This window comes from Paroedura picta, chromosome 8, assembly GCF_049243985.1.
Source record: "Paroedura picta isolate Pp20150507F chromosome 8, Ppicta_v3.0, whole genome shotgun sequence".
Classification (NCBI taxonomy): Eukaryota; Metazoa; Chordata; class Lepidosauria; order Squamata; family Gekkonidae; genus Paroedura; species Paroedura picta.
Genome location: NC_135376.1, coordinates 87086076 through 87113402, shown reverse-complemented (window position 1 = coordinate 87113402; position 27327 = coordinate 87086076). Strand labels below are relative to the sequence as shown.

Genomic DNA, 27327 nt, shown 5'->3' with positions numbered 1-27327 from the left:
TGCTGTGTGAGAGTTACGCCTGCTGGTGGGTTCCCTAGCAGCTTCCTGCAGCCTTTCCAGGTCCGGGGGGGGGGGGGGGAGGCCATCCACAGAGTTCTTCCACACACACACACCCAATCTAGAACCCATTGTATTCCTGAATGCAACAAGCTTGGCCCCTAGTGTTATAATAAGTGGAGAGATTCTACAAACAGAAAACACTGAGAGAAAACACTGAGAAGCAAATTCCCTCTGAGCAGCTGGACCGCCTGGTGTCAGACAGTAAATAAACAACAACTTTCATTGTTAAGCTAGTTGAGTATTCTCGATGGGGGAGTGTAAAGCCCACTATAATTCAATGAAACAGTGTATTAAAAATAACTATTTGTATAGAAAATGGATGCCCTGGGTATATATTTTCACCATAATGAGTTGTGCAGAACTTAGATCCTGGCAGATCTACTTTTTCATCCCAAATTATGAAGCCGAAACATCCATGCCTTTTGGTGTTCATCACAAACTTTACAACAATCAATGTACAACTAGATTATAATGTTTTCCTCCCCGCTTTTTAGCTATAAATCAGTATGCTTCTTTAAAATTGTGCCTTGATTGTTATTGGTTTCAATTTTTTATACTAATAGAGCAAACATTATAACCAGCAGTAGTACGGTGCATTGGATCTTTTTTTAAAAATTGCTGCTAGCCTGCAGATAGTAGAAGCATTCCATAAAAATTCATCTTATTTTACTTGGAGCTATGGACAGAGTAGTGGCAAGGAGTTTAAGACAACACAGACTTTTGAAATAAAACAAAAGCTACATCCTTAAGAGACGTGGTCTCAAGTTAGTCAGGAGGGGCTCCTATTTCTAGAGAGAAAGGTACAGGAATGGGCTTTCTCTTTCAAATCCTTTTGTTGCATAAGCTATGAACCAGATTGTTTTAGTAATGTGGATATCGGATTACAAATATTTCCCCTTTGGGCCTGAAGGTAGTAATCACATCATATTATTGGAGGAATCCAATGAATGTCACAAGTCGAATAATGGATAAAAGGAAAGTCCTAATTCCTCCTCTCATTTTAGTCTGAAACTGTCTCTTTTCCAATGGCTCAAGAAATGTTATACAGATACTGGACCAGATTCATTTGCAGTAGGAATTATTTGGGTGATATGTTCCTCGCCTATTGTAAATGGGAATCAGTCTTAATCTTGACCCCAAGAACCCTGGGTGGTAATGTCAAGTCACAATTGACTTACAATGACTCTGTTAAGTTATTATCAGAATTGCAATCAGCAAGGAATTTGGTAAAGTCAGCCTTGAAGGGCTGCTGTTAAACTGTTGAAACAGATAAGCTGCACTTGTCAGCTCACTAGTGGTGCCAGGTGGCTAGTGCTGAGCCGTGGAAAACCCCCAGCACATGGTCTTTTGTTTAAGGTGGGTTCCCACATACTTCTTCCTCAGGAAGAAGGTCAGTGTGTGCTCCGAAGCAAGAAGAAGACTCCATTAACCTCTCTGCGTTCTCCATCTGCAGATGTGTGGTGTGTGTGGCGTGTAGTCTGCCTGCAGCCCACTCACAAGAGGCTTGAAACTTGCTGCTTTTGTAACTATTCTTTAATCCTAACTTCTCAGCACTCCCACAGTATCCTTTACAAAAGATGGACTTTTACTTTTGGACCACTTTCTCTTGCTTTGTACGAATTAAATTATCTTCCCTTTGGGAGGATGGGGGGAGTGTGCTTGCATGCTTTTGCACAGGTAGCAGGAAGACTGATCTGCAAAGCCATCCCCACCCCAAGCACCTACTCTAGAGTAGCCTCCCTGAAGGTCGGGTGGACTCCACTGAAGCCTTGGAATGGTGTGGCATGGCGTGCAGTGCTTGGGGGGGGGGGGAGCTAGGCAAATTCGAGTCTTGGATGGGGGAGAAAACAAGTGCCCAAACCAGAAGATCACATTACTTGCAACATCAGACCAATAACCCCCGATTACCATGCAAAAACAGTCTGTCTCCAACATTTCTGCAACAACAACAAAAACCCTTTTTGCGAGGAAGAACAAGATAAGAGGCCTTCACCGGCCAAGGGGCAGCTCTCCGGTGGCACGGGTGGTGATGGGAAGTTTCCTGTTGCCCCATGGCCCACGACGGCCTCTCGCTGCGTTGCAAGAGCAACCCAAGGGGCAGCTTCCCAAATGCTGTGGCCAGTGGCGGGGGTGGGGTGTCCATTCCTCCTTTGCCTGCAAATGAACGCCGTGCCAAAAAGGTAAGCTGACGGGGGGGGGGGCTTCCCCATTCCCCTTCCCTTGCCCCTTCTGCCCCCTTCAAAGCCAATTTTTAAAAATGGGCTTTGATGCTAGTAGTTATAAGCAGTCTTTAACAGAAAGCAAAATAAAATAGACATAGACAAACTTATAACAGACACGTTAACACGCTAACAGAAATGGGAAATACAGAGGGGAATTGAACAGAGTTTGGCGAAGCAGGTCAATGGAAATGATATTTACCAATCCTGAAGAGGAGGGAATTAAGAGATAGGAATGACACAGCAATCAGCGGTGTGAAGGAGAATCTGGATATAGAGAGATGGGTGCTGATGAGTTTAGGGCAGGGGTAGTCAAACTGCGGCCCTCCAGATGTCCATGGGCTACAATTCCCAGGAGCCCCTGCCAGCGAATGCTGGCAGGGGCTCCTGGGAATTGTAGTCCATGGACATCTGGAGGGCCGCAGTTTGACTACCCCTGGTTTAGGGGATGGCAGTAGATGGTTGTTAATGGCTCCAAAGAAAAGAGACCATCAGCGCACAAGAGGACAAATTCCAGGGGTCTCCAGAGACTAGCTATCTGGGTGGGGGAAGCTTCTTTCTGGCACAGCGACTAGCATGAATCAGAGATATGAGACAAGGAAGCTCTTAGGCAAAACATAATCTGCCAGCCACTTGATCAGCAATACAATGGAGTTGGGAGGGGAAGGTTGTAGAACAAGTCATGCAACTGCAACTGTCGGGTCAGACCTGTGGCTTCTGTCAAGGATGCAGAGTGTCTGGCCTGGCTTAAGCTTAGACTGATGGAGCGTGCCAGTCCAATGATGAATTGGACTGGCACATAACAGTTAAGAGCAGCAGCCTCTAATTTAAGAGTTGCGTTTGATTCCCTGCACCTCCACATGCAGCCAGTTGGATGACCTTGGACTAGTCACAGTCCTGTTAGGGCTGTTCTCGTAAAGCAGTTGTGTCAGAGCTCTCTCAGCCCCACCTACCTCACAGGGTGTCTGTTATGGGGAGAGGAAGGGAAGGTGATTATATGCCATTGTACATACCTAATATACTCAGTAGAAACAATTTGGGACCTTTAAAAAGTGGTTTCTGATTCCTTGATAGACCAGTGTATATATCCATCTGCATGTATCCAACTGTATGGACTGTACAGGTTATGTACAGTTCTTTACATGAACGATGAATATTAAAGGCACAACCTACCTCTATGATGTTGTCCTCTTACTCCACACACATTGAATATCTGAAAAGAGTTCTTGAGCATTTCTTAGTTTCTTTCATTATATCTGTCTACTCCCTTAGTATATTATGGACATGGGCCATAAAACAAGAACATAGGATCAGATCCTGGGAGTACAACTTTTGACACTGCCAATTCAAAACATAGCATCATTGTTAATACATCAGCAATCTTATGTTTGGGGAAAGTAAGTGGAGAAGGATGAGATTCAGAATGGCTTAAATATGCCATCATAACCTAAGAGCCACCATGGAGTCAACTGCAGTTCTGTCTTACCTGTAATTTTTTTTCTTGGGGGGGGGGCTAACTTTCCCCTCTATCCCCCTTCCCAAAAGCCTTCTTCTTTCTCTGCTTCTGGCAACTCCCATATTCAACTTTTATGTTCCTTGCACTTTTCTACTCATCAGGCAATCTACCTTTTATCTACTCCCCCATCTTCAGCTGTATATATTTATTTCATGTATACTTCATATACACCCTTTCATATATGCCCTTGAACATGATAGCAAGTTGCTTGATGGTTGCTGTTGAGTCTGCCCGGATCCTAATGAATGTTTCCTCAGGTGCCCAAAGAGCCCTGAAAAAGACCTTCCCCCACCAAGGTTTGAAGGCTGGCAATTCTGCTATGGCTGACTAGCAACAGCCACTAAAAGGACATCCACTTTTCAAGATACATAAACTGCTTTTGTCACCGCTGGTGTACTTTTATTCTGATTTTGTAGAAATATCTTGACCCTCCCTTCTTTCAGATCATGCTAACAGGCTGTTCTGATGAGGGAGGCAGGAATTGTGAGATCCCTGAAGGCAGGAGCGATCTCAACGTGGGCAGTGGATGAGTGAAGTAGCTTGCTGGGGTGGGGAGGAGAGAAATCACAAAGGGACCTTTATGCTTTTGATTTAATTCAACTTGGGAGCTAAGAAACGGAGGGATCCCAAAAAAGGGGCTTGCAAAAAACTCATGGAAATGGTGACGAGAAAGCAAATTGAGCATTGAAAGGAGGACAATCCACCCATAACCAAAAATAAACCTGATGTACATGTGCAGTGGGAGTGTGGTGAAAAGCAGAATGAAAAAAAGGGGGGGGGGAATGTCCAGTGCAATCAAATCAAAACAGCAGTGCATAAAACCCCATAACTGATAGTGGAATTTGTGGGAAGCTGGTGTAGTAGTGATGGCCAGTAGCGCTGATGGCATTAAAAGAAGATTAAAAACATGGTGGAAGTTTCATCAATGGCTAGAAGAATAGTTTATATGCTGCTTTTCTCTACCCAAAGGAGTCTCAAAGCGGCTTACAATAGTTTTCTCTTTCCTTTCCCCACAACAGACACCCTGTGAGGTGGGTGAGGCTGAGAGAGCCCTGATATTACTGCTCAGTCAGAACAGCTCTATCAGTGCTGTGGCGAGTACAAGGTCACCCAACTGGCTGCATGTGGGAGAGCAGGGAATCAAACCCGACTCATCAGATTAGAAGTCCGCACTCCTAAATACTACACCAAGCTGTCTATGAACCATGGTGATCAAAAGTGCTTAGGTCCATCAATGGCTATTAATCATGGAGATCAAAATTATTCTCCATATTTAGGAATATCAAGCCTCTAAATACCAGTGTAAGCATGTCTTGGTCAATGCTTCCTGTTTCTTGGCCACTGTGTGAAACAAGATGTGGAACTAGATGGACCATTAGTCAGATCTTGCTTCTGTCCTCTAGAGAGTATAACATAGTTGACACCAAAATAACAGTATTCTACTGGAATGTGCCAGGCTTCTCCTTAGGTTTAGCCTTGGGACAAAGTAAGAAGAAAGCTTTAATATGGTATCTGAAACTGGCAGAAATATTTCCAAATGGCAAGACTCTGTTTAATAAGATTTACTAGTGAAGCCCAGATCTGTGATGCTGATCCACCCTCAAGAGCAGATTAGAGTTTAAATCAAGAGGAAAATAAAAGGAACATCACAGCATTATCAGTATTTATCACATATTTGTTTCCACAGTCCCTGCCAAATTTGCATCTCCAAGCATCAATGCTCAGGAGGTAGCAGATTAGCATTCCATGTGATCAAGAGTGAGAAGTGCCATGAATACTCAATGATGCTTTGAAGTGCCATAAATATGAAGGCAATTCAGGAGGACTTTTATGCACTTCTCATGATTCTGGGAAAGTTTTCCTGAAGACAAGTGGAAGGTTCTGAACAACGCGGCAATTATCAGAATATGAAAAGGCAACACTGTGATACCGCAGTACTAAAAATGACATGCTTTGTCCTCCAAAGCTAAATATGTGTTGTACAGTGGAACACTCTTTGGAACACTCTTTAGCAAACAAATGGAAATCTTTCTTTGGATGAGTTTTTGAAGCAAATACTGATGATGGCAGATGAGGGCCTACCATAATCTGAAAGATTAGGATTAAAATAAGAAGAGTTGGTTCTTATATGCCACTTTTCATTACCAGGAGGAGTCTCCAAGCGGCTTACAATCACCTTCCTCTCCTCACTACAGACACCCTGTGAGGTATGTGGGGTTTCAAGAGCACTGATATTACTGCTCTATGAGAGCAACTCTATCAGGACTGTGAACAGACCAAGGTCACCCATCTGGCTGCATGTGGAAGAGGAATGGGGAATTAAACGTGGCTTGCTAGATTAGAAGCCACCACTCTTAACCCTTACACCAGCCTGGCTCTACACCAAGGCAGGGCAAGGCATCAAGGGCTGCTGGAACAGGCAATGTCCAGTGTACAAAGAAGATCTCCCTGAGCCAGTGAGCCACTAATGGAATTGGAGATGATACTGTCTACAGTCAAGCCATCTGAGATGACATTAAATATGCACTAAGTGGTCTGGATGGATGGCCTGCTTGGGAAGCACATATCTGCTAAGCAGAAATGGTTCATCCTAATAGTACATGTAGCATGTTCCAGGATCTCACAGTTCTAGGGATCCCAAGGTGCTGTACAGTTATTTTTTAGGTTGCTTTCTTTTTTACGCGAAGGAAGTTAAAGTTCAGGTTAATACTAGTAAACGCTTTCAGCACACTAAAGCTATCAGCTGCTCCCAAAATTCCAACGACCCCTGGGAAGGGCGCCCCACTGTTACTTGTACAGTACAAATAACTGTGCCAGTTGTGCTCTACTAAGGCCCCACGAATTCTGGAAGCAGCTCTGGTGCTCAAGGCCCCATGAATCCTTAAACTGTGCCTGCTGTTCAGTCACTCTTTCCTTCCAGTGCTGCTTTCTTACAACTTTCTGCCCTTCGGAAATGGAAACTTACAGACATTGCTGGGAACAGAAAAGGGCAACACAGAGCCACAGAACTATCGGGAAAATAGTCATATCTGAAAGAATTCAGATATGAGCACTGAAGAAACGTTCATTTCCGATGAATAAAGTTTCCTGAGGCTCCTTTATGACCCACAAAGCTGCCTCCAAGGCTGTGCACACACACACTTCTGCTGCTGTCTCAGATCCACAGGGCTACCCAGCGGAATCTCATTTCCAATGAGATGTCCTTCTGAGGTTAATGAAGAGGGAGCCTTTGACTCAGATTTTGACTATTTGCTTTCTAAATATAGATCCTGAGAATGGATAAAAAGCAGCTTGTGAGTGACAAACTCTAATAGAAAAGGCAGGAGGGCATACAGGGAGCCTAGAGTACCAATCCTCTTTCATTTATTTATTATTAGATTTCTATACTACCCTCCCATATGGCTCAGGGCAGTTCACATACAACATTGCAGGGGTGATACATGGAACAGTCTGAACATATAACACAGTCTCAAAATAACACATCAGCAACAACCCAACAGTGAATCTAAATCAACAGCACTCTAATGGCTTTGGTCAGCAATAACAACAACTACAACTTAGAGAAACCCCCAACGAGGTCAGGCTGGTTCAGGTCATAGTGTGGGGGTCTGAGGGGGACCCGTGGATGTTGTTGGGCCGGTCAGACTGAAGCAAATGCCTGATGGAGGAGCTCCCTTTTACAGGCCCTGCGGAACTGTCGAAGTTCAGGCAGGGCTCTGATCTCTTCAGGCAGCTCATTGCACCAGGTGGGGGCCAGGACAGAAAAAGCTCTGGCCTTTGTTGAAGACCGACATGCTTCTTTGGGGCCAGGGATCACCAAACAGTTGGAAGGGGCGGAGTGTAGTGCTCTTTGGGGGGCATAGGCAGAGAGACGGTATGTCAGGTACACTGGGCCCAGACTACTTATGGCCTTGACGGTAGGAACCAAAACCTTAAGGCTGATCCAGAATTCAATTGGGAATTCAATTGAGAATTTTAAGAAACAGTCCCAAACAGTTGCTTGGATTATATATGGTCACGAGGAATCAGAATCACAGAATATGCAATTAACATGTAGTTCTACATAGTGCAGGGGGTTGGACTAGATGACCAAGAGGCCCTTCCAACTCTATTATTGTATGATTGTATCACATCCCTTTCCGTTGAAGTGTGGATCTCTTTGCCTTAAATAAAGCTGGTGTTTTTACAGGTCCTCCTTAAGCAGTGCCCAGTTGCTTAACAGCCAGCTTACGATGGCTGTTAAATGTATTACTAGATCACCAAGAGATTCACTCTTTTTACAACTTAACATAATTGAGAGGAATAAATTTGGAACATTTTAATGCACCATATTCTGTACTATTTAAATAACTTGTCCGTGCTCTCACAGCCCCTCCTCACCCCCTTTCAGCCCAACTCATCCTTTGATTTAAGAAAGCAATTTTACCCAAATGCAGGTGATTTTCTTTCCTGAGTTCCTGAGCAGCTGACAGTAGAGTAATGCTGTCTATAAGTCCAATGATAATTGAAAAGGACTGCACTGATGCTCCTATCACTGGCGCAAGCCATTCAAAGGCTCTGTGAGGTGTTCCGGATAACAGATTGTTAGAAACTCCCAGTCTTTTTGATGAACTTTTCTCCGTGTTCACACAGGCATAGGGAGAAAGTCTCCCACAGCAATTGGCAGGTGAAGCCTGTTATTCTATTGACATCAGAGATCCTACCTGTGGAATCAGAATAATTTTCTTTCCTGGGATCATCCACATGAGTCTCATTATCCGGTAACCTGAACTCTCTCTTAAGTTCCAGTAGGGAGGAAGGGAGGAGGAGGAAGAAGGAGGAGGAGGAGTTGGTTTTTATACTCCGCTTTCCACTATCCAAAGCAGCTTACAATTGCTTACCTGCCCTCTTCCTGTACCAGACACCCTGTGAGGTAGGTGGGACTAAGAGAGCTCTGACAGAATGGTTCTGTGAGAACAGCCCTAACAGGACTCTGACTTAGCCCATGGCCACCCAGCTGGCTGCAGGTGGAGGAGTGAGGAATCAAACTTGCCTCCCCAGATTAGGTGCTGCTGCTCTTAAGCATTACATCAAGCTGTTAAGGAGTTATGTTGAGAGGAATTGTTAAAGTTACCACTATTTACAATATTTTCAGGATAACAAAATTAAATGCATATATAAAATTTAAACAGTAGAAATCTATGATCAGGCTAGATGAGCAATTCAAGATACCAAGAGCAGATATGTCTAGTGATGGGGATAGGAACTGCTTGCTTATTATGTGATTTCACAATGAGTGGAGACTATTAAGTAGCTCTTTTTGACTCAAAGCTGCAGAGGAGAGGACACGCAGTAATGGGTTTAAACTTCAAGTACAACGATATAGGCTAGATATCAGGAACAAGTTTTTCACAGTCAGAGTAGTTCAGCAGTGGAATAGGCTGCCTAAGGAGGTGGTGAGCTCCCCCTCACTGGCAGTCTTCAAGCAAAGGTTGGATACACACTTTTCTTGGATGCTTTAGGATGCTTAGGGCTGATCCTGCATTGAGCAGGGGGTTGGCCTGTATGGCCTGTATGGCCCCTTCCAACTCTATGATTCTATGATCCCGTTGCTTGCCAAGCATGGTCACAACCGCTCATAAAACAGCAATAAAAAACAATCCTATAACCATCCAAAGTTACCAACAAGATAGTTTTAGAGGGGAGCAAACCAACTATGTCATTAGAAGGGGAGATATTACGGCTAAAGCTCACTTACTTTGGACACATCATGCGATCAGACTCATTAGAAAAATCGTTAATGTTCGGCATGGTCAGCGGCAAAAGGAAATGTGGTCGCCAAAGGGTCCGCTGGCTCGACACGATCAAAGCCAATACAGGGATGACCATGAACCAACTAAAGGAAGCAGTCAGAGACGGGGGTGCATGGCGGAGACTTTCCTATAGAATCACTAAGGGTTGGACATGACTGAACGGATAACATCATCATAACGATGCAATCACAACACATAGGTGAAGGTGGTTCTTCAGATTCAAGGTGGGGGGGTTAAGTCATATCAAGGTGGCCCATGGTTTTCAAGACAAGAGACATCCAATGGGGGTTTTCCATTGCCTGTCTCTGCATCTTGAACCTGATATTCCCAGATGGTCTCCCATAGAAGGACCACCAGATTCTGAGATCTGGTCTACCCAGGTCAGGGCTTAGCCATTTTGGACCTGAAGATAAAATTCAAAGACCTTCTGGAAGAAATCGTTCTTCAAATGGTGTAGGAAGGCTTGCAATGGAATCGCTAAATGTATCTACTAAGGGAAAGAGTTCTATACTGGAATATGGGCAGAAATCAAGAACATCTTGGCCAAAATCCCCACTAAAGACACTCATATTGGTTCTTATAGTGAAATGCTCTTTGATAATCTTATTTCATTTACTGGAGCATGCAAAGGAAACACAGACATATCTGGCCTAAACCTAAGCCACTAAAATGCCTGTTTCAGTTTGTGGGTTGAGCCCTTTGCCGCCCCCCCCCCCGGGCGGAGCCTTAATAACTGCAATGAGAACAGAGTCCAGTGGCACCTTTAAGACCAACAAAGATTTATTCAGGGCGTGAGCTTTCGAGTGCAAGCACTCTTCGTCAGACTATGATCTTCTCACATGACAGGGAATATATAGCAAAAATCAATTCTGTTACATGAGTAGACTGGGTCACAACCAAATACAACCAATGATAATCCTTTGTCAAAACAGCCAAACAATCCCCTAGAGTTCAGTGTACTTTACACAGGGAGAACCAAACTGCCTTTTATTAGTGATCAAAGGTTCTCACGTCTCCATATGTTGCTTGCTCCATCCATCTCCATATAACTGTGAAACATTCCTGCCAGGGAATTGTAATGACTGGGGAAGGCACTGGCAAACCACCACGTATTGAGGCCTCCATGAAAACGCTGGAGGGCGTCACCCCAAGGGTCAGACATGACTCGGTGCTTGCACAGGGGATACCTTTACCTTTACCTTTTTACCCCAAGGCCAGGGAGTCAATCTCAAAATTCCATTCCATTGCCATATCTTACAGTCACATTATCACAAATAAAATAAATAGTGAGGAATATGGATACACAAGTTGAACAAGGTTAGTATGAATAGTGAGATAAAAAATCTTTGTCCCTGTTGAGTCCTGGGTATGTCATAATATTGAGTTTTGTAATAACTTGCATTTCTGCAATCTCCCTTTCTAGCCTGTTCTTGAAGTTCCTTTGCAATAAAACAGCTACTTTCAGGTCCCTTATTGAATGTCCTGGAAGGTTGAAGTGCTCACCCACAGGTTTTTCAATTTTGTGGTTTTTGATGTCAGACTTGTGCCCATTAATTCATACATATGATATTCACTCTTGCCAGACTTACAAAGAATTCAGAAACCCGCAGAAAAGAAAGTTCTGGGATTGAAGCCCACCACATCAAGAAAGAAAGAAGCAAATCCAAGGAAATGCACAACAGAAGCAGGACTGAGCAAGAATTTAATGTGTGGACCGGAAGGGAAGAGTACTGCAAGGGAAGAGAATGATTAAATAAGACGAGGGTGGGGAATCCTGTCTAAACACATACATTTAAAATCACTATACAGACTTGCTTCATTTTATCTCCTCTCCATTTAAGGACTTACAACATCATTCTCTCCTTCTCCGTTTTATTCAAACAACAACCCTGTGAGGTATGCTAGCCTAAGCGAGAATGAGTGGCCCTAAGTCACCCAGCAAGCTTCCATAGCAGAGTGGGTATGTGAACCTGGGTCTCCAAGATCTTAGATAGATACTCACACCGCTATTTCCTACTGGCTGTCATCTCTCGTTCTTTTTGTCTCTCCGTCACATTGTTTCCGGCAGCCAAAGCACTTCATATTGTTCAGGCAATCACGGGTGAATGTTAATGTCTATTAAGTTTTTCTTCAAAGAGCCGTTCAAAGGCTCACCTTGCAAACCGTCTTCTGACAGCATATCTAGAGACAATGAACTGTCCCGGCAGAGGGGGAGGAATTCTCCATGTGCAGGTAAATGACGGCATGGAACCTGCATATATTTTTCCATTCATAGGAAATACACCGTGGGCTTGCCACAGCACTGAGAAAGCTATTCTGACCAGCAGTAATATCAGGGCTTTCTCAGCCTCACCCACCTCACAGTGTGTCTGTTATGGGGAGAGGAAAGGGAAGGTGACTGTAAGCTGCTTTGATAATAATAATAATAATAATAATAATAATAATAATATCATCTACATTCCCCTCATGTAGAATTGTGGCAACCTGACCATTTGGGTTAACCGTGCAGATGACCAGTTTACCCAGTGGCTAGGTGTCCATAGCAGGAAGTTACTCCTTGCTAACTGTACTCAGAGCCATGGTGTTTTCTGAACTCAGAAACTGAGCTAGGAAAGAATAAGTATGGAGACTGTTTGGACCATGCAATTCACAGTCTCCGGACCTGTTGTACAGATGTCTTCTGCACATGTCTTTCCTGCTCAGCTGTCAGCTGTGAAGTTATTTTACCTCCCCTCCAAATCTACATGCCCAAGCATGCCAAGATGATGGAAGTGTTTGCTACTGTCTACATTTCAACGTTACCATTCTATTTAACCCTGCAGGTGAACTCAGGAAAGCCTGCCAAATCACAGTCGCATTAAATGAAGAATGAAATAAAGAGAGATAAGCAGAGGCTGACATTGAGTGATGTTGTAGTTCAGCGCTGGAGTGTCCTTAAGAAATCAAGACGCTCTCAGGTGGGCCCGTTCCCAGAGATAAATTGAGCCAGGTCTCAAGTTGTTCTTTTCAGTAATGGCACAAGCATTTGCTAGCAAAAGGACAGAAAAAGCAGGGAAGGCTCACATTTTTCTCTGCCAAAGCCAGAATCACATGCAGTGGTTCAGGTTTACTCCCGCTTTTATTGTGGCAGCTTCAATTCTGTTTTCTTCTATACAGTTTTGGAATGCTCTACGCTTTGCTAATGAAGTGATGGGTCAAAGGATCTTGATAAACATTTTGGATAAAGAAAGACTTGACTGAGTCACAGACGACAACGGAATAGTAGGAGGGATGTTATTAAATTGTAGGTCTACTTGAGTTTGCTTCCGAGTTTAACTTTCATGCTGTTTCTCTGCGTTTCAAATGTAACTGCTCATCCTTTCCCACTGAGCGTAAAAACAAAATTCAACAGAATGGGCGTCATTAACATCTTCTTGCATGGGCTTATAAATTAGCAGCTCAAAATGGCATAAATTTAACTTGGTTTTATAAAGGTATAAATATAATGTAAAATAGCATATAACGTAGGAAAGAGTCAAGGAAAGATCCAAAATAGAGAAATTTCCATTAAAAAGCCCTACTCTGTGATGTGAAAACCATGCATGAATTTAACAGAATCAAAAGGCTGACAACATAGACCTATGCCCCCCCCCCGGGATTTGGGACTAGGACCGAAGTAAACCATCAGGATCCCCTCTCCACCCGCCAGTAGTGGGAGGGGGGTAGTTGATTTGCCGATCATGCCATGTTAGTAATGATAGTAATGTTGAAATTGTAATTATTGTTTTAATGGAGTTTTAATGGGGATTTTAAGATGTTGTAGCCCGCCACGAGCCGCAAGGGAGTGGCGGGGAATAAATATAATAATAATAATAATAATAATAATAATAATAATAATAATAATAATAATAATAAACAATGCACAAAATGTAAAAGAAATGTGAAAGCAATATATGCATTAATGGAAGTATTCTATGTATTGTTGACCGTTTTCCTTTGGTATGTCAATATGTTCAGTAACAGCAAGGCTAGTGACACAGGACCCATGTCCATTGAGAGTGACCGTGTACACAACAGGTGGGGAAGGAAGCTCAATGGACATTAGGAGCTAATGCATATTAATAGCAGCAGCCTGCCCATTACTATAGTTCAATACCTCCCAATATGTCCAATGGATAGATCTGGTATCTATAATGACTTGGAAGAAGCTTATTTAATGGGACTTACACATAAAAATAATTGCATGATGAGACAAAACTGTTTGATATGGTTGGTTCTTCACTGGAGGGACAATCTTAGTTAGGGGGCATCGGGTCCATGCGGGGGTATGACCCTGTGGACAGCTGCCTCAGCCACCCCCACTATTCTGAGTGTTTACTCAGGCAATGGAAGACTGAGCAGGCACCATAGTGAGGGATGAGCAAACTGGCCACCCTGGCCAACAGTCAGCTTGGGGGGGCAGGGTAGGGGTAGGAAGAGGAACCACCATCACCCTTGAGTGAGTGGCCTGAACCCGGCTCTTTGCCATTGCCATCACTGCCCCCCCCCCATGGCATTCGGTTTTTGCAGAGCTGCACCCTATGTAAGGAGGGGAGCCAATGACCAAAACCCATTAAGCAAGCCTCCTTCTCCAGCCCTCTGAACCTTCAACATTGGTCAGGGGCCCAGAGGAAAGAGAAGGCAGCTCCCAGAGTGCCTTCAGCTATGCAGCTGTGGGTGGAAGGCAGGACCTTGTCAGTGAACCTGAAACCTATCATTAGCTTTTGACCGGGGCCCAGCATCATTCAGGTCACCCCCGCATCACTAATTGCACCAGCATCATATGGAGACCTGCATGTGTGAATAAGTCAGGAAGAAGAAGATCCCTTTTGGACTGCGAGTCCATTCACACATTCATTCAGCCATCAAGTGCTGGCGTGAGCAATCAACGGATGGGAAATGAAGCAATGGACATGTGCTTTGAATATGATTGGATGGGGATGGAACAGTGATTGTATGTGTTAAAAGTCCCTTCAGAACTTTGACACCTCCCCAACCAAAATGCGCATCAGCAGTCAACTTCTAATGATTTAATGTTGTGTGTGATATATTTTCATATATAAACCTTGTATTTTTGTAATACCTTAGCAAGTTGAGATTTTAGATGGTTAAAATGTTATTATAGCTTATCCGATTTGCTGAAAACACTTGTGTATTGTCGAAAGCCAACATAATGCTAACTTCCTTCCTTCGAAGGACTTTTTAAAAGCTAGTTCCTATGAAAAATTAAGATTATGGGTCATAAAGGAAACCTGCGGTATGTGTCGTACATCCATAAATTCACCTGCCACAAACCCATTCAACTACATTACTTGGGGATTATGTGAAATAAATGGGGCTAACTTTCAGACAACATGTTTAAGATCAAGGTATTATTCGCACTGAGGGACCAAGCATATTTATTTGGAAGTAAGTCCCCCTGCAGTCAAAGGAGACTGATCAATTGGCTGTCAGAAAAATAAAGTCCACCATCCAGAAAACTCAAGCAAGTGTCAGCTACATGGAACATTATTCACACACACACACACACACACACACACCAGAGGAACACAAAACATGAAACCATGCCTTAGTCTGACAAGAAGTTTAACAATTCATTCAGAAGCTCCTGCAGGGCAAACTAAGCACGAAGAGTGGATTTCTTGCCAAAAAGTGGTTTTATCATGCTGTGTGAGCACCTACCTTGGAAAAATCCATGTGCCTGCCTATAGAGGCATGTACAATTTTATTGGTTTAAAAAACACATCATTGTTTCCTTTTTTCTCAATTCAGATCATGCTTCATAGGTAACCAGGCAATTGCATTACCTTTAAAAGTGGCTAAATATGACAATGGGCCATTCCCAGCCCTAGGGAAGCACGCCTAGCCTCGACCAGGGCCAGGGCATTTTTGGTCCTGGCCCCCACCTGGTGGAATGAGCTCCCGGGAGAGCTGCGGGCCCTACGGGACCTTTCAACGTTCCGCAGGGCCTGCAAGACGGAGCTCTTCCGCCAGGTCTATGGTTGAGGCTGGGGCTGCTGGGGTACATCGACTGGTCTCCACCGGGCACAGCCTTTAATAAACATCAACCCCCCGCAGGGTTGGCCTGGCATGAGGGGTGAAGCCTGAGCCACAGCTGTCCAGCTGCTCCTCTCATTCCCATAGGTGCTCTGGGCCCACTGCAATCCCAGCATGGAGAGAGGATCCCTTGCCTCAAAGGAATTCTTCCTGGGAAGCGGCCTCTAAGTCGGAGGAGCCAGCAGGCACCCAACTGGTCTGGCATCCTCCCAGCCACCTGGCAGAGGAGCCCCTGGACAGCTGTGCCCTGGGACAGCTGTGCCCATTCAGAGCCAGCCTCATTAATGAGACTCCCTAAAACCCCAAGGAATCTAGTTCACAGGCTGGTTCCCTGCCAACAGGCTCTCCCTCTTGCCCAAAATTGAGGTTTTGACAATCAGGACTTAACAACGAAACTGATAACAATAACTCCAAACTTGGAAACACAGGGCGGGAGGGAGGGAAGCTGCTGCTGAGGCTGACCAGGCAGAGAGGCAGGCCCAGCACATGTGGCGGCTATAAAAAGCCGCACATCGCCTGCCTGGCCCTGATGCAATGCACCACAATGCCTTGTCTTACATCGGGCACATTGCATCCTCCTTCTCCCGCTTCCTGCAGCATTAACTAGCGGATCCGCGGTGAGTCTCGGCCAGCTATTACAGCAAATAGGGTTGTTTTGTGCAGGTTTTCAACTGATACTCACGGGCACCATTGGCAACCATTGGTCAGACTAACCAAAACCTCTTGGAAAAGGAGAACGTGAGCAAAGCATGATGGCAGACTGCCTCTTTTTGAACACAATGCAGAAAATATATAGCAGATATCAGCCTAGGAAGTGACCACGGGGATGCCCAAATGTGGAAAGCCAAGCATTGGCTTGCAGCATCAGATGGAAATTCAAAATGAGGCTAAAACAAGGAGTAAATGGTCTCTGTTCACCTGCTAAGTCTCATTCGTCCTTTCAGAAATTTTGGAATAGAAGAAAGTGCTTGCAAAGAAGCACACTCTAGACTCTTGATACTGAAATCCAACTCCCCCCTCCCCTTCTGCTGCTGCCTCCTTAAACAGAAAGAAAAAGAAAAACAGGAGAAAAATGAGAGAGCCCACCCCATTCTTGTCTCCCAATCAATTTTTTAATTTAAAAAATTAAGTAGATTTCCTGTTTGTAGGTCTTATTCTAGTTAGCTGGATCCTGTCCTGGTTAGTGATATGCAAAAACCAAGCAAACAAAAAAACATGGAAATTTGGGAGGGTTCAGATTTACTGAACTTTAAAAGTATTGGTATTTCCCAATATTCCTTGAATCCCAATACTGGAATGGAATGACATCCTGTTTGGTGTAGAGAGCCAGTTTGGTGTAGTGGTTAGGAGTGCAGACTTCTAATCTGGCATGCCAGGTTCGATTCTGCACTCCCCCACATGCAACCAGCTGGCTGACCTTGGGCTTGCCACGGCACTGATGAAACTGTTCTGACTGAGCAGGAATATCAGGGCTCTCTCAGCCTCACCCACCTCACAGGGTGTCTGTTGTGGGAAGAGGAATGGGAAGGCGACTGTAAGCCGCTTTGAGCCCCCTTCGGGTAGGGAAAAGTGGCATATAAGAACCAACTCTTCTTCTTCTTCATCATCCTGTGGTAGGCTGCCTGAGTCTCCTTGTGCAAAAGTTTGCCATAATTTGTTTTGATCCTTCCACCTCCCCGAAAAAAATGGAAAACCATGTAGCACAATTGCCTGCCTTACACCCAATTCTGTTGTGCCAAGCAGATGAGCATGCTCACAGGAGCGATGCCCATCCTTGTACAGGATAGGATTTCCAAGCCAAATTGTGGCCCAAACAAGCTTTATATCTAAATAGCCCCTTCCAGAGGGGGGGAAATCAGTTTTCTGACATTTTGGAGCAGTTAGGTCTGACAGCTGTTTGAGTATTTTGTTCTCCAGTTTCATTTTCCTTAGTGGCAGGGAAGAGGAGAGCCACAAAGGGGGAAGTGATTCAACGGATATAGATAGAGCAGATACAGCTGGGGTCTGACCATAACAGTTAGCCAGTTTTCCTGCCAAATAGGAATCTCTCAGTTGGCGTTTCTGTGTCCAGCATTACAACTGTCCATTAATTATGACAAAGACTCAGGTTTTTGGCAGCCTTTCTCATTCTATGAAAATATTGCTATTGGGTGCATACACTATTTTATTTAGTGGGATTATACACGCACATGCCGCTTGACTTGAGCATGCTTACACATTCAGGAAAACAGAAACAGAGGCCTAAGGCTAAACTTCCCACAACACGAGATTCACTCATAGAATAGAAGTTACCTTGTATGCACCAACATGCAGGCATGGTTGCAGGAGATGGAGGCAGGTGTTGGGGCATTGTCCCCAGCAAAAAGCAAATTTCTTGTTCTTTGGACTAGAAAACAGATAAACCCCCACACACTTAGCACCCATGAGGGAGACTGGAGGCGACAAAGACTCAAACCATCTCTCTTTTAACAAGAGCAGCTGTCAGGATCCGAGATCTCACAGAGCCAGAAACCTTTATTGGCATAATGAACCAAAGTCCAGAAAGAACAACTATCAAGGATAAATTATATAATGACTCTCAGACATCGGGGGATTTCAATGAGCAGACAAATGTTTTTAAAGCAGATGGAAGTAAGATGGAAGACAAATCTGTTCCCGGACGGACCATCAAGAGGTGGTAGCCTCACTGGTGAAAACTGAGGGAAGATCTGGCCTCCAAGGATCAGATTGTCTCTAACCTAAATTAGAGCCAGCTTGTTGTAATGGTTAATGGTTAAACTAGTGAGTTGGGTTTGATTCCCCACTTCTCCACATGCAGCCAGCTGGGCTTGTCACAGCACAGATAGAGCTGTTCTGACCGAGCAGTAATATCAAGTCTCTCCCAGCCTCACCTCCCTCACAGGATGTCTGTTGTGGGGAGAGGAAAAGAAAGATGATTGTAAGTCGCTTTGAGACTCCTTCAGGTAGAGAAAAGTGGCATATAAGAACCAACTCTTCTTCTTCTGTTCTGACCGAGCAGTAATATCAGGTCCTCACCTGCCTCACAGGGTGTCTGTGTTGGGAAGAGGAAAAGGCAATTTTAATCTACTTTGAGACTCCTTCGGGCAGCGAAAAATGGGGTATAAAAACAACTCTTCCTCTTCTACTACCGGAATATTAAGTGTTTTACTGAATGTTTATATGATTTTATATATTTATTGATTGTTATGACATGTTGTTACCTGCCCATAGTATTTAGTAAGGGTGGGCTATAAAAATACTGATTTATTGATTGATTTTAATTGATTTAAGTACGTGAAAAGCCAGGGGATCTTAAACAAAACCTGAGCGTGCAGGTGAGAAACCTTAACCCTGTCCTCCCATCAATTCACTGTGCCGCACTGTCTGAAGACTTTTTTCTGGAGGTAGAGTCAAGTCACAGCTGATTTACAGCAACCCCTGTTGGGATTTTCAAGGCAAGTGATGGTCAAAGGTGGTTTATCATAGCCTGCCTCCACATTGGGACACCTGTGTTCCCAGGAGTTCTCCTAATGAAAGACTGACCAAGACCAATCCCTCTTAGTTTCTGAGATCCGATGGCATCAGGCTAACCTGAGCTATAGAAGCCAGGGTGTTTGAAACCTACCATCTCCTGAACAGCTCTGGTATAGGGAAAGATCAGAAAAAATATTAAAAAGCAGAGGGCTGGAAGTTAAGACATGGGAAGAGACAAGTTTTAGACATCCATACTCACATGAACTCACACTTAAACAACCTCGGGAAGGGGGGATGCGCATCTCTAGGGCCCATTATGCATGGCCGCCGAAACGTCGATCTCGGGTAACATGGAAAACACGGAGGGGGAAGACGCAACGCACACCGGTTATGCACGGGGTGGGGCGCGACGGCGGCAAAACCCAGAGTAACTGATTATACACACGGCGATCCCGGCGCCACTTCTGGTTGCGCCCCGGTTACCTGGAAGCTGCGCTTTTTTCCGCGTTTTGTGAACGTGGCTTTTTCGGCAGCATGCACCAAAGCTGCGGCTGGTTGCAGCTGGCACCGTGCGTTATCAGTGATTTTAGTTGCCGCCATTCCACCCCGAATGTGCGTTATTCCCCCCGTGCATAATGGGTCTATGCTCCCAATGTGCCCAGAAGAATTTTTGCTGCCTTTTGGCAAGGTTCTCAGAAGCTTAGGAGGGTCAGTACTTGGATTGGAGACCACCAACAAAGACTCTGCAGAGGAAGACCACCTCTGTCTTGAAAGCTGCTTGCTGGGGTTGCCATAAATTGGTAGCAACTGAAGGGATGCATGTATATAATATGGGGATACTTCATAGGATTACAGAGTTGGAAGGGATCTCCAGAGTAATCTAGTCCAACCCCCTGCACAATGCAGGAAACACAACTACTTGCCCACCCACAGTGACCCCAATACCATGCCTGAATGATGCCTCCCCAAAACCTCCAGAATCCCTGGCCAGTTTGGCATTTCTCTGGACATCCAAGAAAGGGCTACAAGAGCCAAGCACTGACACCGTCCCTTCTGCCCACCCACTCACAATCTGCCTAAGTTCACAGAATCAGCATTTCTGTCAGAAAGCCTCTGATTAAAAATGTCCAAAGAAGGATCACGTATCACGTCTTGAGAAAACCTGCTGCACTGAGGAACTGCTGTCAGGAACTTCTTCCAGATGTTTAGCCAAAAATTCTTTTGAATAACTTGCTACCCATTGGTTCTGGTCCAACACTCTGGGGCAATAGAAAATAACTGTGCTCCATCCTCTATATATGAAGCCTTTCAAGTATCATATCACCTTTTAGTCATCTTCTTTCCAGACTAAACAGACCAAGCTCCCTCAACTTTTCCTCATTCAGCTTGGTCTCCAAACCCCTCACCATTTTCATTGCCCTCCTCTAGACATGCTCCCGTTTGTCTACACCCCACTTCAATTGTGGTACCCAAAACTGAACACAGTATTCTGTACAGTATCTGCCTGAAATTTTGGAAGAATTATCCCGTGGATGAGGGGTGAAATCCCTGAACATTTCATCTTAATTAGATATCGGATAGACATTAAGCCCTGAAGTATTCCTCCTGCTGAAACTAATGGAAATGACACAGCCTGATTTCCTGATAATCATAGCATTAATTCTGATTTTGAAAAAATCTGACTCAGTGACAAATGACCTAAGGGTTTGAACACTCCAGTGTTATGGCTCAGTGCCACAAGGGCGTAATATTTTAAGTTCCTGTCCATCTGCCAACTCAAGTTCTTTTCAGCAGTTCTTGGGATTAAACTTGATTTAGCCATCCAGAATCAAGATTCCTCATCTAGTTCTTCAGAATCTGACTGTATCAACTAAGTTTGCTTAACAGGGCTGCTGAGATTATTTCAACTACATGCCAACAACACACATGTTTTCTAAGTCCCTACAATCCTTCCTAGGGTTGCCATCTCTGGGTTGGGAAACATCTGGAGATTTGGGGGTGGAGCCAGGAGTGGGTGGGATTTGGTAAAGGGAGGGAACCACTGTGTTGTGTAATATTTTGGAGCCCACCCTCCAAAGAAGCCATTTTCTCCAAGAGAACTGATCTTTTTAGTGTGGAGAAGACCTGTAATTTCAGGAGATCCTCAGGTACCACCTGGGGACTGGCATCCCTAACCCTTCCATCAAATGTCATATTCTAATTGTCAGGAGAATGAAAGCCTTAATATCCTTATCCATGGTTCCTTTATATATTTTTGAAACAGCCTGGGGGGTGGAACATGTCCGGCTGTCCAAGTTGGAATAGGGCCAATCAGGGTGCAGCCAACTTTGCAGGCTGCATCCTGATTGGCCCTGCCCTGGCAGCTCCCACCCTCCATCCCTGGACTCTAGCCTCTTTGCTCTCAGATGCGCCTCAGTGCCTGGAGCTAGCAGCAGGTATGGGGAAAGGGCCCTGTGCAAAGGGTTGTGGTGGAGGGCTTGCTAATGACAGCCTTCCGGCCTGCTGACTGCCTACTAAGGAGCTCTGTCCCAGGCCTGCTAATGAGCTGGCCAGCCCCCACCTGCCCCACTTGATCCAGCTGCGGCCCAAAGCCTCCTGAAGCTGCCTGGCTTGGGTCCAGGAGAGGGGACACTTTCAAGGCCCATTCTTAAGAACGGGCTTTGCAACTAGTAGATGTATAAATACAAATGAATGCAAGGATAGAAGGATCATCTAAAGGAAAGCACAAAGATGCACACTGCAGAGCTAGTCAGAATTTCCCTCTTATAAGAAGTCAATTGAAACACATATCTGATCTTCTGGTATTTTTCTTTACAAGCAACATTTTGTTTCATAATCAAAAACAATCTCAAAGCTCGCACTATTTTTTTTTCAACAGCAAGCCTGTTTTGATAACAAATGCTCCATATATTTCGGTGTTCAGTTGAGATTTGTGTCGTGATACAAATTAAAAGAAAAACTGATTCTTATTTCTTGAGTTTCCTCTGAAATCCCTACAGTTTGTTTAAAGGTATTTGCTAAGCATTATTCTATTTTGTAGCAGCCATAAACTACATAGTGTGTTAGAAGGAACTCTTATGAAATGACTTTTGGGGGGGTTCGTAAACACAGCAAGGTTACAAGGATAGGAACAAAGCAATAAAAATAACCAAGCAGTGAAGAGAAGGCCCACAATCAATTTGGTAGGGGGAAAGGAGAGTGAAAAGCTGGCAAGCAAACTCTATGTACCTGAAGCACAATTCAGTGCTGCAAAGAAAGCCCATGTGGCACAGCAGCTAGTGTTGGGTAAGTCTGGATTCAAGTACTTACCCAGTTACAGAAATTACTATAGGAGCTTGTTTTAGACACAAGTTCTCAGCCTAGCTTACCCTATACAGCTGGTGCAAGGATAAAGTGAAGGATACCTTAGGTAACAATCTGGAATTCATTAAGAATGCCACTTTTTTCTCAATGAGCCTGTACTAATACACCCTGTTCAACATTCACCACCAGACTGTGACTGATTCCGCATGGATGGAAAAGGCTAGGCTTGCGCCCGTATGTATACAGGGCTAATCCCTGTATGACCCAGCCCCGTCCTGGGCCTGGCACACTTTAGGGCCTCTGTTGCCCTGCGGCAAGGGAACACCAAAATATCTGCATTCCCTGGTCTGCTGCAGGGGCCAACAGAGCCTATCCAGGCCTGTGTGGACAGGGGTTCCTCCCCCTACTACAGTTTCCTAGGGGAAACAGAAAATGCCCCACTCAGGGCAGAGTGCGGGACTGAAAATACCCCACCTTTGTGTGAATTTTTTTTAAAACCCTGTAATTCCACCCATGGAGCGGTGGAACCATTACAGCCTGGTTGCCTACATTTGGAGGAAGTAATCCAGGTTGGACCTGGTGTGTTGCATAAAAACATCCACCATGAGGATGCATAAAGTGGTAGGGCAAAAGGCCCCACCACAAACTCTTGGTGGTGGCTGCACCAGGCTATGTGGAATCGTTCTGTGAGTCAATCAGGGATATCTACAGATTGCATCAAGCAAGCTAAACAGCTGCTGAACAAATTTGCAGCAACCTGTTGGTAAGAAGTTGACTTACAGCTGATAGGGGGTCAAGTGGGAAATTGAGTTCTTTTACACCTCATATTATAGCAAAATAGCTAAACAGTGAAATTGAAAAAGGGAGTCCCTCCCCTTCTATTCAAGCTAGACATACTTTTTTGATGTCCACTTTTCAAAAGAGAAAGAACTCATCTCCCCCCCCCCCCCCCACACACACACACAAGCTAAGTAGGGACAGACACGGTGCTTCTGAGTTACAAAAGAGAAAGATAAAAGAACTGGGGGTTTCCCTTTTTCTCTGCAGTTCAATCAGACAGCAAGGATGGGGAAAAGGTAGATTAGCTGGACTTCTGATCACACACACACACACACGCTAAATGTGCTATATCTTTGCCAAGGAGACAGCAAAGCTTGCAATAATGGTGATTAAAGAACCTGTCTTCTGGCTGACCAAGTGGGTCAGACTCCCTGATGGTCCTTCATCAGCTGGGAGTCAGCTCCTCGCAGCTAAAGTGTCCAGTTCATGCAAATATTGGTGAACAGCCAAACTGCCTCACCATTGGCAAACTGTAAGTGAGTTGAACTGGCAGGTGTTCAAACATCCCTATACTCCTCCTATTCTACTTTTGAGGCTCTGGACTTTAAATTTCTGTCTAGTAACCAAATATTTTCCTCCAGGATCACACAATTACATTTCCCAATTTTATTGGTGCCAGTATGCACCATGACTGCTGGCTTCTCCTCAACATTAGCAACCTATTCACACAGTGTGTGATAGCCATAACCTTCACACGAGGCAGGCAAGTCACCATGCAGTCCAAACTCCTGATACAGATCCCACTCTCTGTATTCCTAATGACTGAATCACTCACTACCAAAAGCTTACCTCCCCCCACCCCCTTCACTGGATATACTTGGTATGAGAGGATATTGGCCCATTGTTGAAGGAAGTGATCCAGTCTAAGGGATGAAAAAGAAGAAGAATTGTTTTTTACACCTGGCTTTTCGTTGCCCAAAGCTGTCACAAAGTGGATTACAGTTGCCTTTCCTTCCTCTCCCCACAACAGACACCCTGTGAGGTAGATGGGGCTGAGAGAGCCCTGATGGGACTGCTCTGTGAGAACAGCACTATTAAAGCTGTGATAAGTGGGCTGTGAAGGACCAGGGAATCAAAACCCAGATTGACAGGTTAGAAGCTACCACTGTTAACCATGACATCAAACTGGATCACGTGTCTCTGCCCTGTGGCTCTGGGGAGGGCGGTATATAAATATGAATAAGTAGAAATAAAAATAAATCTCTCCTCCTCAGATTGATGTCTTCTGATCTCAAGACTCTCACTCTCCACAAAAGCATAGGGCCCATAGAACATGCTACATGTGTTATGTGTGTAAGCCAGCACTGAGCAGACTGGGGACTGTTCTAGTAAGTCCCTGAGGGCCTCTTCCCCAAACGTCACTTTCTGCCTCAGCAGCCCTAGCCATAAGGGAATGAACCTGTTTGCTGTGAGCCACAAGCTCCATGCAGCAAACACCCACCCATGATTTCTACTTAGAAGATTATCTACTTAGATAATCATACACGTGGCATTGTCCGCAGAACAAAGGATAGCCCCTGCTCCCCTGCTGGCTTTCTACTTTCATAAATGATTCGTGGTTTAAAGGTAGCGAAAATGATGCAGGTTCCCCAGGCCTAATTAAGCACTCTAGATCATTACACCACCATGTCTAGCTGAAGCATACTTGGTACACCACAGGGTTAATGAAAAATACATCAGCTTTGGCAAACATTAAACTTGGAAGTGACTGCGAGAGGCCTAAAATATAGCCTAAGAATGACTATGGCAAGATTCCCCCCCAGTCTTCAACACAGGCATCTTCACAGCTGGACGAGTGTGAATTTGAGGCAGACATGAATTTCCATTGTCAGAGTCTTTGACATCAGTGAAAGACATATCCTTTTTCCTTCCTTTGGCCTTAAGCTGGACTGAAGCCCACAAAGCTTCAAACTCTTAGTTCATGGCAGGTCAGCTACAAATGTTACTTTCTTCGTCCCATTAGCTGTCTACCCAATGCCACTGGCACTCCCTGCACGTGGGACTGTTCTGCTAAGTCTCTTTCAACCTTTACTTCTAGTTACTGGAACAGGCCAATAGTCAGACTGGAAGGGCAAATTGGAGAAAGATGTCGGTTCAGATCTGTTGAGAAAAACGTCAATTGGAGAAGGCTGCTTCGAACAGTGAATGGAAGGTGCTGTTGAGAACGCATTTCTCTGGACTTTTAGTCCCGATAGAGTTAACTGTTAACTGAGAGCCTAGCAAGGTGAGTACCCCATGAACGCAGTGTGCTCAGACTTGGTGTTCTTGGAACAATGACCAAACTAGGGCCCATTCCGTACACATAGGATAATGCACTCCCAATGTGCTTGGGCAGCTGGAGTTTTCTGTGCAGAACAGGAAAATCTACTTCCAAAGTGCATTATCTATTGTGTGCAGAATAGGTCTAAGAAATAATTCCTGTGGTTGGAACTACAAACATTTGGTTCTAAGATGCAGACACAGGTACAGATTGTGGCTGTTGCACAAAAAAAGATTATTAAGTAACATTTCCCCAGCTCCACTGCTCATGATCACATTTTGATCCAGTTTTCCCAACATCCTTTGAGAAGAATGGCTCCACCATAAGAAAAATGGCTCCACCCTACCTTTGCTGCACTGAAAAGCACCCCCCCCCCAAAAAGCATTCTGTTTCTCAGCAGCCCCAGCAATCTATTGAAATCCCCTTTTTGTCCAAGGCTCCTAGCAACTTCCTGAACCATTTCTACTTCTAAAATCAAATGTTTTGTGAGGTTGTTTTTTTTTTGGGGGGGGGCAACCTTTCATTCACTAAAAATTGAGATTAATAACACTGTAATACTTAATGTCAATTTGGCCATCGTGGGGAGATCCGCCAGTTTACTCAGCCAATCTTCTATTGAAGGTAACTTCTGCGTTTTCCATTTACTGGCCAGAACTAGTCTTGCTGCCATCATCGCATAGAAAAATAGGCTTCTTGTTTGTGTTGGGAGACATTGCGGTGATAGGCTTAGCATATATCCAGGCTTCAAAGGAAAATTCAGATCCCACATTTTCTGCATTATAGCATGAAAAAACCCAGTACTTGTACACTTTTTCACATTTCCACCACATATGATAAAAAGAACCAACTTTATCTGCACATTTCCACCATTTATTATCACAACTTTTTGCAATTGCAGCAATCACTTTTGGTGTAACATACCACCTATAAAGCATTTAAGTGTTAATGGAAAAACCGAAGAAGTTTTTCAAGAATTTCTTATCTGAACTATTTAAGAAAGTAAAATATACTGGGAAAGGAGGGGTTTTTATTATTATACTAGAAAAAAAGCCCATTTCTAAAAATGGGCAGAGTGCAGGCATAGTTCCTGGGCTCCGTAACTGTGTTTGCAGGGCAGGTGGTGGCTTCAGGAGGGTAAGCGGCGCGGTTTTGAGGCGCGGTGGTGCAGGCAATGGGGAAAGGAAGCACGCATGCTCGGGAGTCCGAGCATGCGTGCTGCAGTTAGGGGCGGGGGCGGGGCGTCGGGGCAAGCAACCAGGCATGCGCGTCAGTCCGCGCATGACTGGCTCATTCGCGTGGCCTGCCGGCCAGTGGGCAAGACGCACTGGCTGGCGGCGTCGCTAGCAGGGCAAAGGAAAGGGAGGGACAGGGAGCAGGAGGACTGGCAGAAGGTGAGCGCGGAGAAGGAAGCGGCCGGGGGAAGGGTGAGTTGGTGTGGGGTTCGGAAGTGTGGGGACAGGGGCTGGGGTAGAGGAGGCAGATGGTTTTTGGGGCATTGTGGCGTGTCTGGAAGGGGTCTGGGGAGGGTGGGAGGATGAGCGGGCTGCGGGTGTGTGGCAGAGTGTGTGGCAGGGTGGGTTGTTTTTTGTTGAGAAGCGGCGGGAGGTTGGAGAGGGATCTGGGGAGGGTTTGGGGGTTTGGCTCGCGGCGGGGGGGTGTCGGAGTGTGTGGCTGGGTGGGTTGTGTTGTCTCGGGAAGGGGTGGCAGCTCGGGAAGGGGTCTGGGGAGGGTTGGGGGGTTGGCTGGTGGCGGGTGGGGTTCGGAGTGTGTGGCTGGGTGGGTGTTTGT

The 27327-nt window shown here is 45.0% G+C and overlaps 1 long non-coding RNA gene across 1 annotated transcript in view; it reads right to left on the bottom strand.

The window, feature by feature from the left end:
• Positions 1–12738: 12738 nt before the first annotated feature.
• The window catches only part of LOC143842691 (uncharacterized), an 87299-nt gene continuing 72710 nt past the window's right edge, over positions 12739–27327 (bottom strand). The window contains exon 3 of the long non-coding RNA XR_013233294.1: positions 12739–12952. This is a non-coding gene — a long non-coding RNA (uncharacterized LOC143842691). The remainder of the gene's footprint in view (positions 12953–27327) is intronic.